The 17,520-nt window shown below is 42.3% G+C and overlaps 1 protein-coding gene across 3 annotated transcripts in view; it reads left to right on the top strand.

Moving 5' to 3' along the window:
* PIDD1 (p53-induced death domain protein 1) overlaps nt 1–17,520 on the top strand; it is a 332,716-nt gene that overhangs the window by 115,774 nt on the left and 199,422 nt on the right. The gene's annotated exons all lie outside the window — the stretch shown is intronic.

Below are 17,520 nucleotides of genomic sequence, written 5' to 3'. Positions count from 1 at the left end.
GGCAGAATGGAAAAAGAAAGTAAAGAGGTGGAAGCGTAGGGCGGGGTTTTATTATTGCAATGTTCACAAGTCTGGAGTTTAAGGGAGGGGGAATTGCAGGAATTTAATGTATTAGTGAAGTTCCGTTGATGATGTTTACTGCAATGTTATGAAGTCAGGTAGTCATAGGCTCCAATAACCAAGTAGGCAGGCGGTTTCAGTATTTAGCAGAAGGATCTTTCCAGTTAAGAGAATATAAACTTGTTGCCACGGTAAAACTGGAAGACAGGTTGTAGCACTAAAGTGACAGTAGTTTGGTATTTGAGGGAGGAGGGGGGGGGGGGATGGAGACACAGTACCGGCATATTCACCCAGGGAGGGAAGGCTCAAGGAAGGGAAAGAGTAAGTTTGGGGTTTTGGAGCAAAATAGGGGGGGTTTCACATGGGGGGGATTGCAGGAGTGTGAGGGAGTCTAGGAAATGAAAGGAAAAGGCTGCAATGGAAGATAAGAGAAAGAGGTAGAAGCATATGGCAGGGTTTTGCAATTGCAATGTTCATAAATTGGGATTAAGGAAGCGGGAAATGACAGGGCAATTACCAGGGCAAAGGTACCAATGCAGCAGCGTTCAAGAGCATGCACAGTTGTCAGAGAGGAGGAGGGAATTCAAAAGGACAAATAGCTGGGTTAATGCCGCGCAGGCCAGACCGCGGGAAAACTGAATAATAAGTTAAAGCCATTTGCTTTGCTAATGGTATTGTATAGCAAAGAAAATAGCTTTCACTTAATGAAAGGCGAGACGTATAGCATTTTTAATGTCACCTAGGAGTCATCATTGTCTTGTGTAACATTTCCAATACCTTGACTTGCACACTTATGAGTTATTAGCTCTGCATAATAAGTGTGATGTAAAGCGCTCGATAACTTACAATGGGATGAGTATCGCAATAAATTAAATACATGTGAGAGAGGGTCTGTAGAGAGCTGATCGGCACGGGTGGTAGCAAGAGAATCCGTGGAGAAAGAGGACTTTGAGGGTGTGAAATCTACAGCCAGCAAATACTATTGCAATAAAGCAGGTCCTATTCCTACTTCTGTGTCCGTGACAAGTCCTGTTTTTAATGTTTGGAAATCTGGCCTTCCTACCAGCAATAATGATGATGTGAGAGGATGTGGCCCAACGGGCAGAGCTGCCGACTTCATTACGTTGTGACCTAGTCATAGTTCTAAGAATGCTTGCGTGCAAATCCAGAGATAGAGACAGAAACCATTGCGTCCTAGCAGTCACAGGCAGTGAAGACCCAGAGACCCAGTAGTGGCTAAATCCTGGATCTGGAAACCAAAGGTTGTACCATATGAACCCTGTTATTCCATCTTCAGTGTACGTTTATTCACTACAGTACTATTAAGAAGCACTATTCTTTGGTACAAATAGCAGTACTTGAACGAACTGTGTAATCCTTTCTCACGACTCGCCTCTATTACAGCTTTAAGAAAGGATGTGGCATAACAACCAGAGCTGCCGACTTGGAACTGGGGATGCGGGTTCAAGTCTTGGCATCTGCTCAACATTCCGCGATTCTAGCCAAATCCCTTAATCTCCCTATGCCTACAAAAAATGAATGCGTCCATGTAAAACGCTCCAATACCTTCGGGTCAAGTTCGCACTATACATTAAAAGTGAATCAGTTTACAGTAACTGCCGATGACTCCAATTATGTGCACTCACGCCCACCCACTGCAAGGAAGGGACACCCACTGCTCTCCAGGCATTCACAGAGCAATCTCGAGGGACCCAGTGGCAAATGGGTGTCCCTTTGTTGATTGACATACAGTAATGGGGAGCAAACGCCTTAAGCCTTCAGCGCCTGGCTGCATTTAATCTGCTAACTCTTCCCACGTCAGTGGGGGGTGTGGCATTACAGCCTGACAGGCCTCAGAAGCCAAGGCTAAAAGCAGGGCAGCCCAGCTAAACCTGCAACATCTGGCACATGCGTACCAGTGCCATGTGCCTACTATGATACCAAAAACAGGGTTTGGCTCATATGCAGCAAGGCCAAGCCTACTGTACTTAAATAACAAAGAAGAGCGCCAGTGCTGCAACTAACTTCGGATTCTGTTTCTAGTGCATTGAACAAAACAAATGCCACCACAACCACTTTTTCCGTTGGATTTAATCCACAGCTTTTTTTGAAACAATTACATTCAATTACAAAACCACAAATTATTGCCTGTAGCTCTTTACATTTTTTGACTTTCTTTAACAAGTAAGACAAGCCACCCTTTTCCCTTTTCCCATTCTTAAAAGACTCTGTTATACTTGCAACTCTGATACTATTGTGCACACTCTCAACAGACCAATCGCTCTGTCATATATCCAAAATTTCAATGCTACAGGCAATAATTTGTGGTTTTGTTAGAAATGTAATGTTTTTTGTTATTTATGTGCCTACTATGGCAATCTGTGCTCTGGGGGAAAAAAATCAGACAATGATTTAATTTCCTAATGGCAAGTGTTACAGCTTCCACAAACCCTAACAAAACAAACCTTGACAAAGCTAAATGGCTCGCAGCCAAAACCTGACCAATGGGCTCTGCCAGTGCTTGTTTAGGTATACCGTACCTGCGCATACAGGTACGGTAAGAACAACAGGTAAGAAGATCCCTGACCTTTGTTCATTTGTGAAAACATTTACAAGTACTCTCGTACCGTTCCCCCTGAACTCAGGTATAAAGTCGAAGTTATTATTTAGTGGTTTGAAACACGCTCAAAAGGTGAAAAGGCTACATGGCGCTAAAAACAACTCACTGCAGCTGCATCCGACTTTCACTGGAAGAAGGACGTGAGGCAGGCAGCAATCCTAAAATCTGGAATGTTATCCATACTACTACTCCTGCTCTACTTTAAAAAACCGTTAAATATCGTCTCTTCCAGCGATTCTTTCAACTACGATTTGAACGTCATTTGCTCCTTCAACTTCCTTCCTTTCCTTTTATGCTGCTCGTTGTACCACACTCTAATCACGTATGTGACGCATCCTAGAAATTGTACCAAATCTGCAGGTTTTGCATTTATATGTATTGTGTGTGTATCTGTAGATATTCATACACAACTATATATACACACACGCACAACACGATAGGTGTCATTTGCATCTTATTTTTCTCACTGTAGTTTGCTCTATCCCCTTTTTTTTCTCTTCGGTTTCACTTTTGTTATTCGGTTTTACTGTACCTTCCAGTTGCATCACTAAAATATGCGTACGTGTGTAACTATTTATATTTTCATTATTTGCACATCGCATGAAATAACCAGTGTAACTTATGATGTTTCTGGCAAACAGTTTCTGCTGAAATTCCTAACAATCCACTTCTGGTAAATCGCGTTAACACCCCTTGGGCCTAATTCGAGCGAATAGACAAAACCCCATTAAATAAATAAATGCTAGCGAAATGTATTCATAGATCAAGTGAAGGAATAATCAAGACCCCCGAGCCCCGGCTACTTTTAAACTTCGCTGTACAAAGCAGGAGGGCATAGAAAGGAACATAATAGGCATATCTCTGGGGCATAACAGAAAGTCCTCGTAAAAGGTGTGAGGAATCATAAGTAGGGCCTAAAAAGGATTCTCGGTTGGGCTCGGAATCGTTACAATAAACCAAGGGTTGGGTTGCGGTAGGCGGTGGGAAGAGATTGTATCCCTTCTTCCTGGACTGAATAAAACGCCCATGGAGTCCTGTAATGCCGAAGCCTTATTAGCGAATAGCCAGGATGTCCACCATAACCGCTAATGATGTAATCTACACAAAATATAACTAGTGCCAGAACAGTCTGGAATGTTGTAGCTCATGTTTTTGGAGGTAGCGGTCCAAATGCTTCTTTTTCCCCACTAAATTTCAGTCTTTGAAATCATAAACATTTGGGTGAGCACGGACAAGACCGCCTCGATGCGTGCTCCATAACCTGCAGCACACTGAGGCTGCCTTGTAAATGGCCACCCAACTCTTTCAGGTTACAAAGAAAGGAGCAGCAGGCGTGTTAACCAACTAAGCTGCCTACCCCCAAGACTCGGGAGGCACAGGAGTCTTACCACACATGTTTGAAAGCACGTCCTCCGTCATGGTTCAGCGCCAGTAGGCTTCGGCGTTTTATAACCCTCTAGAAAATCGATTGTGGGGGCAGGGGGTAGAATTGCGTGTGACACGTAGTGAGGGGTGCTGGCTGCACAGGGAAAGCCCACGCAAGAATGGAGGGGTGGCGGAAGAGGATGAAGGCAAACCCACCTGCATATGTACAGGAGAGGGGCACAGGGAAAATATATTGATTACATTGCAAATCAATATATACTATTTATTGCTCATAGTTGAAAAGCTTTGTCATTGTTGCAATGGTTTAAATTATGGGTGCAAGGTATGTCCAGAATAGAAGACTTCATCCCATCAGCGTTGAATTTTTAAAAAAGTACAATTTAGTTTAGGAGTATATGAATATAATTTATATCCTGAAAGTATGTCATGGGCCTGCCTCTCCTGGACCGTTGCTTGACACTCTAGTTTAAAAGTCTGAACAGCTAAACACATGCCTGACTCTTAAAGCAGGCACTCAAGCCACTGAGCTACCCTTTATATGTTAACAGTGGTAGGACAACCACAGGGAAAGAAACAGACGGTGGATAACGTCGGAGCTGGGGGCATGGAGGGTGACAGACTGTAGAAGCTGACAAGAGCCTAGAGAATCAGTCCCTGGGGAGTGTGCAGGGAGAGCACAGAGGGAGGCCCAGAGCAGGAAGACAGTGACGGAGCTCAGCTGCGATAAGTGAGATCCGTCCGTCTCCTTTTCGGCAGCGCTGCAGTTCAGCGCGCGCAGGGCTCTTCGGCGTGGGACGTTGCCGTGTTGGACTGATACCCGAGAGGCAGCAGGTTGTCATAGCACAGTTAATCTGCCACCCCAGGTAGGACCCGCAATAAATCACCCGCCATCTGACGCCCAGCACTCCCCATTCCGGCCCTGCTTTGCTGTAAGATCAGTGAGATGCTATCACGGACCTCAGTCATGGAAGATCAAGCTACCCTTCAATGAGAAGTACATTACAGCGCATCTCCGTCTTCGTTTGATAGCAGAGGGAAACCCCCCCAGATAGCCCGGGTAAGAGGGGAACGGAGGCCGGGCGGGACAGCAGAGGCTGAGTAGAGAGGAGGCGGGGGCTTAAGAAGAGGAGATGAAGGGGGAGGGGGTGGGTGGGGGGGGGGAGAAAGGATGCGAGAGAGCGAAGGAGAGACATTTTGGAAGAAGAGATGTGTAAAGAGAGGGAGTGGGTGAAAGTAAGGGGAGAGAGAGTACGATCTGGAGGTAGACACCGAGAGGAGGAGAGGGAAGAAGATAATTCAGAAGAGTGAGAAGGAGAGGGAGTTGAGAAGAATGGGAGACAATCAACAAACAAGCACACCACTGCCTTTCTCCGAGGCGAAGCAGAAATGCCTCGGAGAAACGCAGCGGCGGTTTCAGATTCGGGGGCGTGGCTAAAAAGTGGAAAGAACAGCAAGGAACACGCCCCCGAATCTGAAAAAGACGGAGCCTATTTGGAGGGACGGCTCTCTCCTCCAATGGCTGGCCTCCGTTTAGGAAGCCAGCCAATGGAGGAGAGGCAAAAAGAGAGGCGGGCTAAGGAGCCACTCTCAGAAACATTAAATCTCCGACTTCCGGTTCTGCCTTCGACAGACCGGACGGTCCTCTACCTAAAAAGAACCGATGTGATTGAAAGTATGACAATGAAGATAAGTATTAACAGCCACCTGTAGAGCGAAGATCCATGCATTAGTGCCAAGCGTGAAATGGAAGAAAGAACTGATGTGATAGGAAGTGCGGGTGTAATCTAAAGTGAACCAAAATATCAAACGCGGGAAAAACTTAACTGTTTGAATATGCCCCGGTGTACCGAAAATCAAATGAAACCTATCCAAACTTTAGTGCGTGAACTAGAGCAAGAAGTGCAGATGGACCGTAGTTAAACAAACGTGCAGCAAAATGAACTCATTTAGTGGACCTCGCGTCATGAAACATACTTCGGTGATGAGAAAATAATCAAAGATTCTCCGCGTGCAAGAACAGTCAGCGTGTGTTCGAGCGAACGCACCTCGATAGGTGTGGTGATTGATGGAAAGTGAGAAAGGCTATTGTTATTAAGACCAAAAAGTGGCGGCCATCTTAGAGTGTGTGTTAATTAATAAAAAGTAAGAAGGGGTTATGAATGTCAAGATCGAACTTGGCGGCCATCTTAGAATGGTGAAATTGCAACATATGATTATGGCTGGAGTAAACACTATAAAAATAAGCAAATGGACAGAATAGACAGAAAATGAAAGGAAGAAAAAGAAAGGAAGAAAAACAAATAGAATGTGAGTGGAATGTAAGAAGAGCTGGAAAGTACAAGCTAAAAGGACGGAACTTGAGAGTTTATGAAAAAAGAAAAAGAAATCATGCAAATAAAGGAAAAATCATAGTTGTATGAATGAAACAATAGGATGTGAATGCAACAGTAGGTGAAAGTACAAGGGGACAGGGCACAAAGAGCAGTGGTTACAAAAAACAACTAAATTCAACGCGGTCATAGAGTCCGTGTGGTACCAAGGTATTCATTTCATAAATCCATGCAGTTTCTCTCTGGAGTAGGAATTTCCGATTGTCTCTGCCATCCTTGATGGGTACCATCTCACATATCAAAAATCTCAATTGGCTGATGTTGTGATTTTCAGCAAGAAAATGCGTTGCTATGGTAGATAAGTTCTTGTTCCGGATGTTGCTTTTGTGTTCGGTCAGGCGGACCTTGATTTTCCTCTCAGTTTTACCAATGTAAGCAAGGCCACACGGGCATTTAAGCATATATATCAGGTTTTTTGAGTCACATGTGGCCGTGACATGTAGCTTAACTTTGGAACCTTGTGTGGGATGTTGAGTGAAATTACCCTTAATGATGTTATTGCAATGACCGCAGTTATGACAGGGTATCGTTCCTTTGTAGGGTAAAACTGGATCAAATGACGGGTGAAAATTCAAGATTTCCATTAGGTTCTTACTCCTTTCGTATGCAAAAAGTGGTTTTTCCACGAAGGTATCCTTGAAATCAGGTTCAATCTGTAACATAGACCAGTGTCTCAAGATGGTTTTCTTAATGCTAAAACGTTCGGTGGAAAATTTCGTAACCATGACTGTTCTAGATGTTGTTTTCTTGCTGTCAATGGTCTTTAGCAGTTGTGATCTGGATTTGAGTTTAACACGTTCAATGGAGGTTGTCAGTGTCTCCTTGGGATATCCCCGGTCAATGAAACGCTTTTCCATGATTGAATTGTGTTGTTCCAATTGAGAAGGTTCAGAGATGATTCTTTTGACTCTTAAGAATTGTGAATACGGTAAGTGTTGTTTCAAAGATGGTTGGTGGAAGCTAGAAAAATGTAGCAAATTATTCTTGTCTGTGTTCTATCTGTATAGTGTTGTTTCAATCCGATCGTTCTTGATATATAACAATACATCCAGGTAGTTAATGGCTTCATTGAGAAATTGAATTGCTTCAACTAGAGGTTGTTCAGAGCCTTTCCAAATTAAAAAAATATCATCAATATAACGTAAAAATAACAAGACATGTGATTTCCATTGTTCATTATTGATGATATGATCCAGCTCGAATTTGTGCATGAACAATTGTGCATAGCTGGGAGCTGCACAATTGCCAATTGCCCATGGATGTACCGTTCAATTGCAAATAAAATCTGTTGTTGTGAAAAAAATAGCTATGATAAAGTGTGAAATGAAGTAATTCAAGTAAAAAAAAATTATGATCTTCTGGTGTAGGTGACTGTAACAGAAAAAATTAAATGGCTTCCATACCCAGGTCATGAGGAATGGAGGTATATAATGATGTTACATCAATGGTGCAAAAAAGAGTGTCTGTGTCCCATGTAATATCACTTTCATGAATAATATTCAAAAAATGGGTTGTATCCCTTACATAGGTAGACATTTTCTGTACCAAGGGTTGAAGGTGTTTGTCAAGATATTTGCCAACCGGCTCGTGAAGAGAACCTCGGGTGGAGACGATCGGTCTCATGGGTGGATCGGTGAGACTTTTGTGAATCTTTGGCAACATTCTTAAAGTGGGACGTGTCGGAAAGTTCTGAGTGAAATTTTTTTTTTCTTTTTCTCCAATGGTACCCAAACGGACTGCTTTGTCCACGATATCATGAAGGGTTGATTGTATTTGAGTTGTGGGGTCAACATCAAGCTCAGAATACGTTGTGAGATCTTGCACGTGTTCTTCCAATTTCCGTTTGTATTCAGTGGAATTCATAATGACTAGTGCACCCCCTTTGTCAGCATTCAGAAATGTGAGGTCTGGATTGTCGGCCAGTTTCGTAAGAAGTGCTTTATCTTTGGTTGTCAAATTTCGATGAGACGTTTTGTGTGGTTTAAAGATCTTCTGTAAGTCGCGTCTGACCAAAGTTTCAAAAGTGTCTAAGACCTTATGGCTGACAGGTGCCATATAGGTACTTTTGGTTTTCAATCCAGCCAGGGTATTCTCAGGTTGTGGCTGGGAAACAGGTAAGACATTATCAAAAAAGTGTCTAAGTCTTAATGAGCGCATAAAGCGATGAAAGCCAAATTCAGCCTCCAAGTGATTGGAGGAATAGGTAGGGACGAAAGAAGAACCTTTTTGGAGAAGTTTAATCTGTAGTTTATCTAAAGGAACAGAAGAAATGTTGATGACTAAATTGTCGGAGTCAGTTAACGTTGACTTCTCGTGATCCTCTTGTCCAAGGACGTTAACGTCGATCTTCCGTTTTTTGCCCCTCCTGGGTCTGCGCTGTCTGGGTGACCCGTCCCTAAAAAAGGAACCGCAGTTGAAGAAGTCGATGGAATTTCAGAAGTTGATGGTGTTCCTACGATGGTTTTCTCCATTTGAGTGCTAGGTTTGGATCTAGTCTTGATGTTGTCTGAATCACTGGAAGCTGGTGAGGTGTCAGTGTCAGAAGTTTTTCCGAAGGGTTTGCTTTGGCGTCTACGGGCATAGACTTCAGCCATAATCATATGTTGCAATTTCACCATTCTAAGATGGCCGCCAAGTTCGGTCTTGACATTCATAACCCCTTCTTACTTTTTATTAATTAACACACACTCTAAGATGGCCGCCACTTTTCGGTCTTAATAATAATAGCCTTTCTCACTTTCCATCAATCACCACACCTATCGAGGTGCGTTCGCTCGAACACACGCTGACTGTTCTTGCACGCGGAGAATCTTTGATTATTTTCTCATCACCGAGGTATGTTTCATGACGCGAGGTCCACTAAATGAGTTCATTTTGCTGCACGTTTGTTTAACTACGGTCCATCTGCACTTCTTGCTCTAGTTCACGCACTAAAGTTTGGATAGGTTTCATTTGATTTTTGGTACACCGGGGCATATTCAAACAGTTTTTGCCGCGTTTGATATTTTGGTTCACTTTAGATTACACCCGCACTTCCTATCACATCAGTTCTTTCTTCCATTTCACGCTTGGCACTAATGCATGGATCTTCTCTCTACAGGTGGCTGTTAATACTTATCTTCATTGTCATACTTTCAATCACATCGGTTCTTTTTTCCATTTTACGCTCGGCACTTACGCATGGAGTTTCTCACTAATATTCACCTTCTTTTGTCATTTATGTCAATACCCTGCAAAACGGGTCAACACATCTCTCCTTTTTATCATTCATAGGACTCCTCCTGAAGAAGGGTAATCCCATACCCGAAATGCATCGAGGAATAATTTACACGTCCTTGGCTCTAGTGAATTATTTTCCTAATTAATTTCAAATCTCGTGACTCTAACGAAGATTGAAGAATTATCCACAATAAATATTTGTGTTGGAACTTTTTTCGCAAACTTTTTTCGCAAACATTGTTCGATTTTGGCAACTCTGGTTGCCCATTTTGGCTGTGCTATAAGGGGGACACTACTCAACTTTGATTAGTGCATCACTCATCCATTTTGGTTAAGACATCGTGAGTCCATCGATACCAAAAGGTTCGCAATGTGCATTTAGGATATCATCATTAAACACCGCTCCGAATTTTCAAAATCAGTCATGCACAGTCTGCATGGCAGTGGCATCCCTTTTTCTCGATGCTCGTTGCTTAATGTAAACAAACATTTGCAATTTCTCACTGTATATAAATCAAAAATTCCTTCTATGTTACTATAGAGAGTAAAATATATCCTCCATCTTGTTTGGTCCCATTTTAAACAAGCATTTGCAATGCAAACGGTCTCGCATTTACGCGAGTTTAAGCTATCGGCATTGTAGATGACAATGCCTTTTATTTATGTTTTTAAAACCAAAACATAAATAAAAGCAATTGTCAAACGCGCGTAAATGCGAGACCGTTTGCATTGCAAATGCTTGTTTAAAATGGGACCAAACAAGATGGAGGATATATTTTACTCTCTATAGTAACATAGAAGCAATTTTTGATTTATATACAGTGAGAAATTACTTAAAACGTTGTTTCCTGAGTTAATTTTAAAAAGGTATTTAAAGTCCTACTGTGTGCCAATGCTTTCCAGCTTTGTTGAACAATTTGGGGCTGCACAGCAAGATAATATGAAAACATTCTACCTAATAGGAGTGCGTCTTTACACACTCCATTTTGTCAATAACTAGACCCAGTTAAAAAAGACCATCTTTTCTTCTACCCAAAAATGCTACAATCTTTCTTTTTTAAACATTAGTCTTAAGAAAAAGTTCAAACTGGAACGGCATGGTGAGCAAAAAAACGATGGATTTAGGCCCAGATCTCTGTACTGGGGTGAATGTATGACATTGTTCTACATTCTGTCCATCAATTGTTGTTTTTGCATTTGTCGCCCCGAGTGGGAAGGGTATGCCCAGACGTGGGTCCCTTGCTCTCCATGCCACTGGAATCAAGCTATCCTGGCTGAAGAGGGGTGGAACCCCGAAACCGGTCCTAGGATGCTTGTTTCCAGTCCAGGGAGGACCTGGCTTGGCAGTTCGGGCTGGACTGTTCCCATGAGGCACAGGGTCAAGACTGATTTGCATATGGCTGGGTTCAAACTGGAACGGCATGGTGAGAAAAAAAACGATGGATTTAGGCCCAGATCTCTATACTGGGGTGAATGTATGACATTGTTCTACATTCTGTCCATCAATTGTTGTTTTTGCATTTGTCGCCCCGAGTGGGAAGGGTATGCCCAGACTTGGGTCCCTTGCTCTCCATGCCACTGGAATCAAGCTATCCTGGCTGAAGAGGGGTGGAACCCCGAAACCGGTCCTAGGATGCTTGTTTCCAGTCCAGGGAGGACCTGGCTTGGCAGTTCGGGCTGGACTGTTCCCATGAGGCACAGGGTCAAGACTGATTTGCATATGGCTGGATTCAAACTGGAACGGCATGGTGAGCAAAAAAACGATGGATTTAGGCCCAGATCTCTGTACTGGGGTGAATGTATGACATTGTTCTACATTCTGTCCATCAATTGTTGTTTTTGCATTTGTCGCCCCGAGTGGGAAGGGTATGCCCAGACGTGGGTCCCTTGCTCTCCATGCCACTGGAATCAAGCTATCCTGGCTGAAGAGGGGTGAAACCCCGAAACCGGTCCTAGGATGCTTGTTTCCAGTCTAGGGAGGACCTGGCTTGGCAGTTCGGGCTGGACTGTTCCCATGAGGCACAGGGTCAAGACTGATTTGCATATGGCTGGGTTCAAACTGGAACGGCATGGTGAGCAAAAAAACGATGGATTTAGGCCATCTGTACTGGGGTTAATGTATGACATTGTTCTACATTCTGTCCATCAATTGTTGTTTTTGCATCCATTTTGGTTAAGACATCGCGAGTCCATCGATACCAAAAGGTTCGCAATGTACATTTAGGATATCCTCATTAAACACCGCTCGGAATTTTCAAAATCAGTCATGCACAGTCTGCATGGCAGTGGCATCCCTTTTTCTCGATGCTCGTTGCTTAATGTAAACAAGCATTTGCAATTTCTCACTGTATATAAATCAAAAATTCCTTCTATGTTACTATAGAGAGTAAAATATATCCTCCATCTTGTTTGGTCCCATTTTAAACAAGCATTTGCAATGCAAACGGTCTCGCATTTACGCGAGTTTAAGCTATCTGCATTGTAAATGACAATGCCTTTTATTTATGTTTTTAAAACCAAAACATAAATAAAAGCAATTGTCAAACGCGCGTAAATGCGAGACCGTTTGCATTGCAAATGCTTGTTTAAAATGGGACCAAACAAGATGGAGGATATATTTTACTCTCTATAGTAACATAGAAGCAATTTTTGATTTATATACAGTGAGAAATTACTTAAAATGTTGTTTCCTGAGTGAATTTTAAAAAGGTATTTAAAGTCCTACTGTGTGCCAATGCTTTCCAGCTTTGTTGAACAATTTGGGGCTGCACATCAAGTTAATATGAAAACATTCTACCTAATAGGAGTGCGTCTTTACACACTCCATTTTGTCAATAACTAGACCCAGTTAAAAAAGACCATCTTTTCTTCTACCCAAAAATGCTACAATCTTTCTTTTTTATACATCAGTCTTAAGAAAAAGTGGGGATGAAAAGTGGTGTAGTGCATAGTGATAGATTGTGTAAGCAATTGTGTTATTGGTTCAGGGGGTGCAAGCTCCGCTCAGTCAACAACCACAATCCTTGTCAGGATGAAGTACAAATATCACTAAATTAACCTCTGCTTAACCCTCTGGTAACTTTGCATAAAAGCAGTCATGCTAAACTTAGAGACCATGTGTAAAGTATTTATGCAGCACACAAACAGTAATAAGTTGAAAACATAACAGAAGAAAAATACTAAACCAATTTAGAAAAATAGAGCACATTTTAGTAAATAAAATGATACCAGAATGTCAAACAACCAATCGGAAAAAACAGAGATTGTCAATTTCAAAGTTTTTAGTGAAAATAGTGCTTGAAAGTGCAAAGCACCACTCTGGCCACGCTAGACTGTGGGAAAGTCACAAGTTTATACCAACCACGATGGAGTGCTGTTCAGATACCAGGACCAGGTCCGTCCAGTTGAAGTGGTACCTTCAAAGTCTGGTGTGAAGTTTTCTGTTTGCATTGGAGAAGGCCGCGAGGAGCATGCTGAGCTTTACGGACGATAGTTTCTGTAGTGTGAAGATCCAGTAGAGTTTTGTGGATGGTCATTGCTGTAGCTTCAACATTGGTGGTTGTTGCTGGCTGTCATTGCTGTAACGTGAAGTGCAGGTGTTGCATTGCCATTCATTGCTGGTGGTCGCAGGAGATGCGAAGAACAGGTCTCACCAGAGCTTCGCATTGGCAGTCTTTGTTTGCGGCAGTCTTGGCACAAATAAGTCCGTTTGTGGTGACAAGGAGTCACAACTTCAGCATTTTCAACTTTTCTTGTGGAGGAGTACACTCTGATGCCTGCCAATGGTCCAGGACCTGGAAGGTACATTTTGGGGTTCAGGGACTTACTCCAGCAGAGGTCACCAGGGCTCAGACAGGTCCAGTTTGCGGTCGAAGCAGGGGACAGTTGCAGGAGGTCAGCTGCGCAGCTGCAGGCAGGCCTCTAAAGTTTGTTGTAGCCCTATGGCTCACACGGGGCAGCCAACTGACCCTTGGAGTTATTATGGTTAGCCTAGGATGAAGACAAGTGCTTCCAGTCTTCCATCTCAGATAGCAAGGATGTCCTTCAAGCAGCAAGGCTGTCCTCTTGCAGCAGGACAGTCCTTCTGTAACTTCCACAGCTTCAGGAGTATTATGAGTGGTTCTGAAGGACCAACATTTATACTTGGTGACAGCCTTTGAGTAGAGTGACTCCCTGTCCTAGTTCTACATTTGGTATTGTAAAGTTCTTCACCTCCCAAGGATCCAGACTGGGGGTGACAGAGAGCAGGAAAGGCTGGTGTCAGTTTCCTTTGTGTGTGCAGGAGGCAAGGGCCTTTGAAGTGCAAGTGGGGCTTGCTAAAGCCCCTACCAGTCCTCCTGCAAGGATGCAGGGATGTGGAATTCCTATAGCCCGACGCCCGGGACATATTGTTTGGGGTCAAGGGCAACAAGTTTCCATGTGTATTTTGTCCTTGGGACAAGTAGGCCCAACCACCTACATCACAAACCCTTTGACTGCCAGTTTTAACGCTGTTCAAACTTGTATTTATGGTTCATAAATGCAAAACCTTTATTATTAGGGTGAGCGATCTAAGTACATGTTGTAAGCTCAGACTACTACTGACAGTGGTTAAAGTATAAAAATGGGTGCACACGCTTTCATTTTTTAGCACTATGAGGCTATGCATAATGCTCCCAGAATGCTCTCTGATTAGATGCAAATATATAGAGACACTTGAAAGCAAGATTGATTACTCTTAGCTGTCAAGATAAAATGTTCACAAAAAAAGCAAAAACATTTAGCTAAACTGCCGTAACATTTTAGGTAGCGTTTTTCTGCAGCATCATTTAGTAAAATGTGTTGATGCATGCTAGTATTTCCCAAAAATATTCATAATGGAAAATCACTGTAACCAGTTTTAATAAGATTATGGGAAACATAAAAATAAACAAGCATTGGTAAAACCAATTGGTCCGAAATTGTTGGGTCAGTCTTTTGGTTTTATCAATGCGTGACTTGTTTTGGCATGTTTTTTGTAAAACCTTATTGGTGTGGGTGCTGCTGGGCCCTCATCATTCTAACAAACATTGGCAAAAGCAAAAATTGTTTCGTTCTCAAAAAGCACACACTGCCACAGTTGTTCCTGGCACTGAACAAAACGACTGTGTGTCAATTTTGCTCCTTGTGAAAGAACAGAATGCTGTCATTCACAGTGAAGCTAGCCAACTGACAGAGAGAGACATTTTAATAAACACAACATGTCATGGTTAACGCCAGACCCAATTAGGGGGCCAATTATTAATTAAAGACTCAAAAGTGCACTTCTGTCCTTGCATTAAGTGCAGATATATACGACTTTCCTGAATTCACAAGACTTAACAGAAGTAGACCAAGAAATAGTACTCCTAGAAAATATTTGTGAACTGCATTTTAGCATGAGCAAATATGCATGTGTAGATTTGCTCATGCAAAAATCCGAGCGTTTGCAAGTTTACTGCCCCCTCCAACCACTTTTTTCCCAACCCAGGAAGAAGTTTTATGTCTGCCATTGTCAGGAGTAAATATCCAACCTTTCTCAGTATGGGAAAAAATTAGAGAAGAGTTGGTGAAAACCCTTAAAACATGCAAGTTAGTAGGTTTGCACAGACTCAAAAGGGCATTCCAACCCTGAAACTGTTCCTTAACTTCAGCGCCAGTATGTAGATCTGCGTAAACGTAGCAACAAAAGGGAATTGCTAGTATTCATACCCTGCTATGGAAGGAGCCCTGGCATATTCAGAGAGGCTATTTCGGAGCTCTTATATAAGGGTATTACTGCCATAATGTGTCACCGCATTACATGGCACAAAAGGGACAAGTGGATTTTGTTACAGGACAAGTAGATTTATGAAGTAACCTGCCCCATGGACATGTAGATATTTTAATAAATTCCACACCCCTGAAGGATGTCCCATCCTGTCCACACCTAAGCCCCATGTGTGCAACTGCCTGGAAGTAATATACAAACCCCAACAGCAGAGTTATTCACAGACATGTGACCCGGGACACTAGGAGAAGGCATAAATGGTTGTGACAAAAACATGCAAACTTTCTAAAAGTGGCATTTTCGGAATTCTAGCTTACAATCTGACTTTACCATCAAAGAGGATGTTGAATTACAATTAATTTGAGTGTAAACAGCATTTCTCTATCTGGTCCGAATTCAAAGTTATCACTTATTAAATGTAATAAGATAACTCAGTGTTTAGACAATGGGCGAGATAGGCCTTACAACAGGAAAAAATCTTTAGGAGTTTTAAACTGCCAGGACATGTGAACTTAAGCACAGATGTCCCATTTTTTTAAAAAAATAGAATGCACTTTGCTCTGGAAGCCTTTCGGTCATCCTTAGGGGTGACCTATAATTAAAAAAAAAAATAAGGTTTTGGCCTGGTACAAGGTTTATTTAACCTGGTTGAAATGGTTGTATAAAACTGCACTACAGGCTGCAGTGGCAGGCCTGAGACATTAAAAAAAAAAAACTACTTTAGTGAGTGGCACAATGAGTGCTGCTTTATTGTGATTGTGTCAGAGGTTGAATGGAAGGATGAGTCAGGGATTAATGAATGAATGCATGAATGTAAAGATGAATGACTGGGTGCACATATGAAGACGTATTGAGCATTTATGCCCATCAGTGAGAAAAAAGCAATTTCATTCATAAACCAGACCTATTGGCATTGCCAATGCTTGTTTATTAGTTGTAGCAGGGCTGCTGATTACATTATCTAAATCAAAGTTTCTAGTACCTCATATTTCCTGAAGACAAATGATATCCGTTTTAGAGTTCAGTAGTTGTCTCCTTTCATTTTTGGTGTGTAGACCAGCCAGGTTAGTGCTAAATTAGTGTAAAGTTTGAAACTTTCTGTTTCTTGGATTTAACAGTCCCTGTCAGCCATGACTTGGTCTGTACTTCTCCCCTATCTTTATCACCTATGGTATACTTTAATTGATGCAGAAGCCTACAGTTCAACAAGCGGGACCACAAACACCGGTGAAAGATACATTAGAGATTGATTGAGATGTAACTGACACAATGCCATTACCATGGGACTGGTCATCAATACTGTTGTGAAAGTAAAATTACATAAGGGATAGCTGACTACACTTTGAAAATTATACTAATTTTTCTGCCCTGAAGTGATTCCATTACTTCAAAGAATGAAACTTGTTGACTGTTAATGCTTGATTTGTCGAATAGTGGAAAAAATACAGGAGGACTTTTAAAGATACACTTGAACTTTTATTATTTCATTGCACTTGGGAGTGTGCTCACTTCCAAATGTGGATCAATGATTCAAATCTTTTGTTGTGTAGGTGCAGGTGGTATGTTGTTTAGAAGGAGCGGCAAATCCATTAATTTGTGAACATGTTTCCAAAACTGAATGATGTCTAAGGTCCTGATTGTGATGCAGCGCAATATGCTCCTTTTTACAATTCCAATGGGCCTAAATCACACATTCACAATGATAAAGCTATTCTCAGAAAGTAGGACAAATAATGCACAGATATAATATTAATCCCGTGGCAAATGGGTTTAAAAAGTTATTACCACAGTAGCTTGCCCCAAGCATCGCTCCATACACATGATATATACACAATTTACTTCCGTGCATTGCTTCCGTTGTGTAAATTCAGGTGAGTGAACGGCTGTCTGCCTCTGGATTGTGAGCCGCAAGGTCTGCTCATGCCTTTCGCATGCGGCTTTTAATTTCATGTACCATCTTCCTGCTGCAGCCCCTCTGAAGCGCTCGCTCTGGGGACCACGCCTGACTCCAAGGCTCGTCCCTGGCAGTGGGCATGGACCTTCTGCAAGGTCACAGCAGGTTAATCGTCACGCAGCTT

The sequence above is a fragment of the Triturus cristatus genome, chromosome 3_1 (genome assembly GCF_964204655.1).
Source record: "Triturus cristatus chromosome 3_1, aTriCri1.1, whole genome shotgun sequence".
NCBI lineage: Eukaryota > Metazoa > Chordata > Amphibia > Caudata > Salamandridae > Triturus > Triturus cristatus.
The sequence above is the reverse complement of the archived record's forward strand: the minus strand, read 5'-3'. Positions and strand labels throughout refer to the sequence as shown.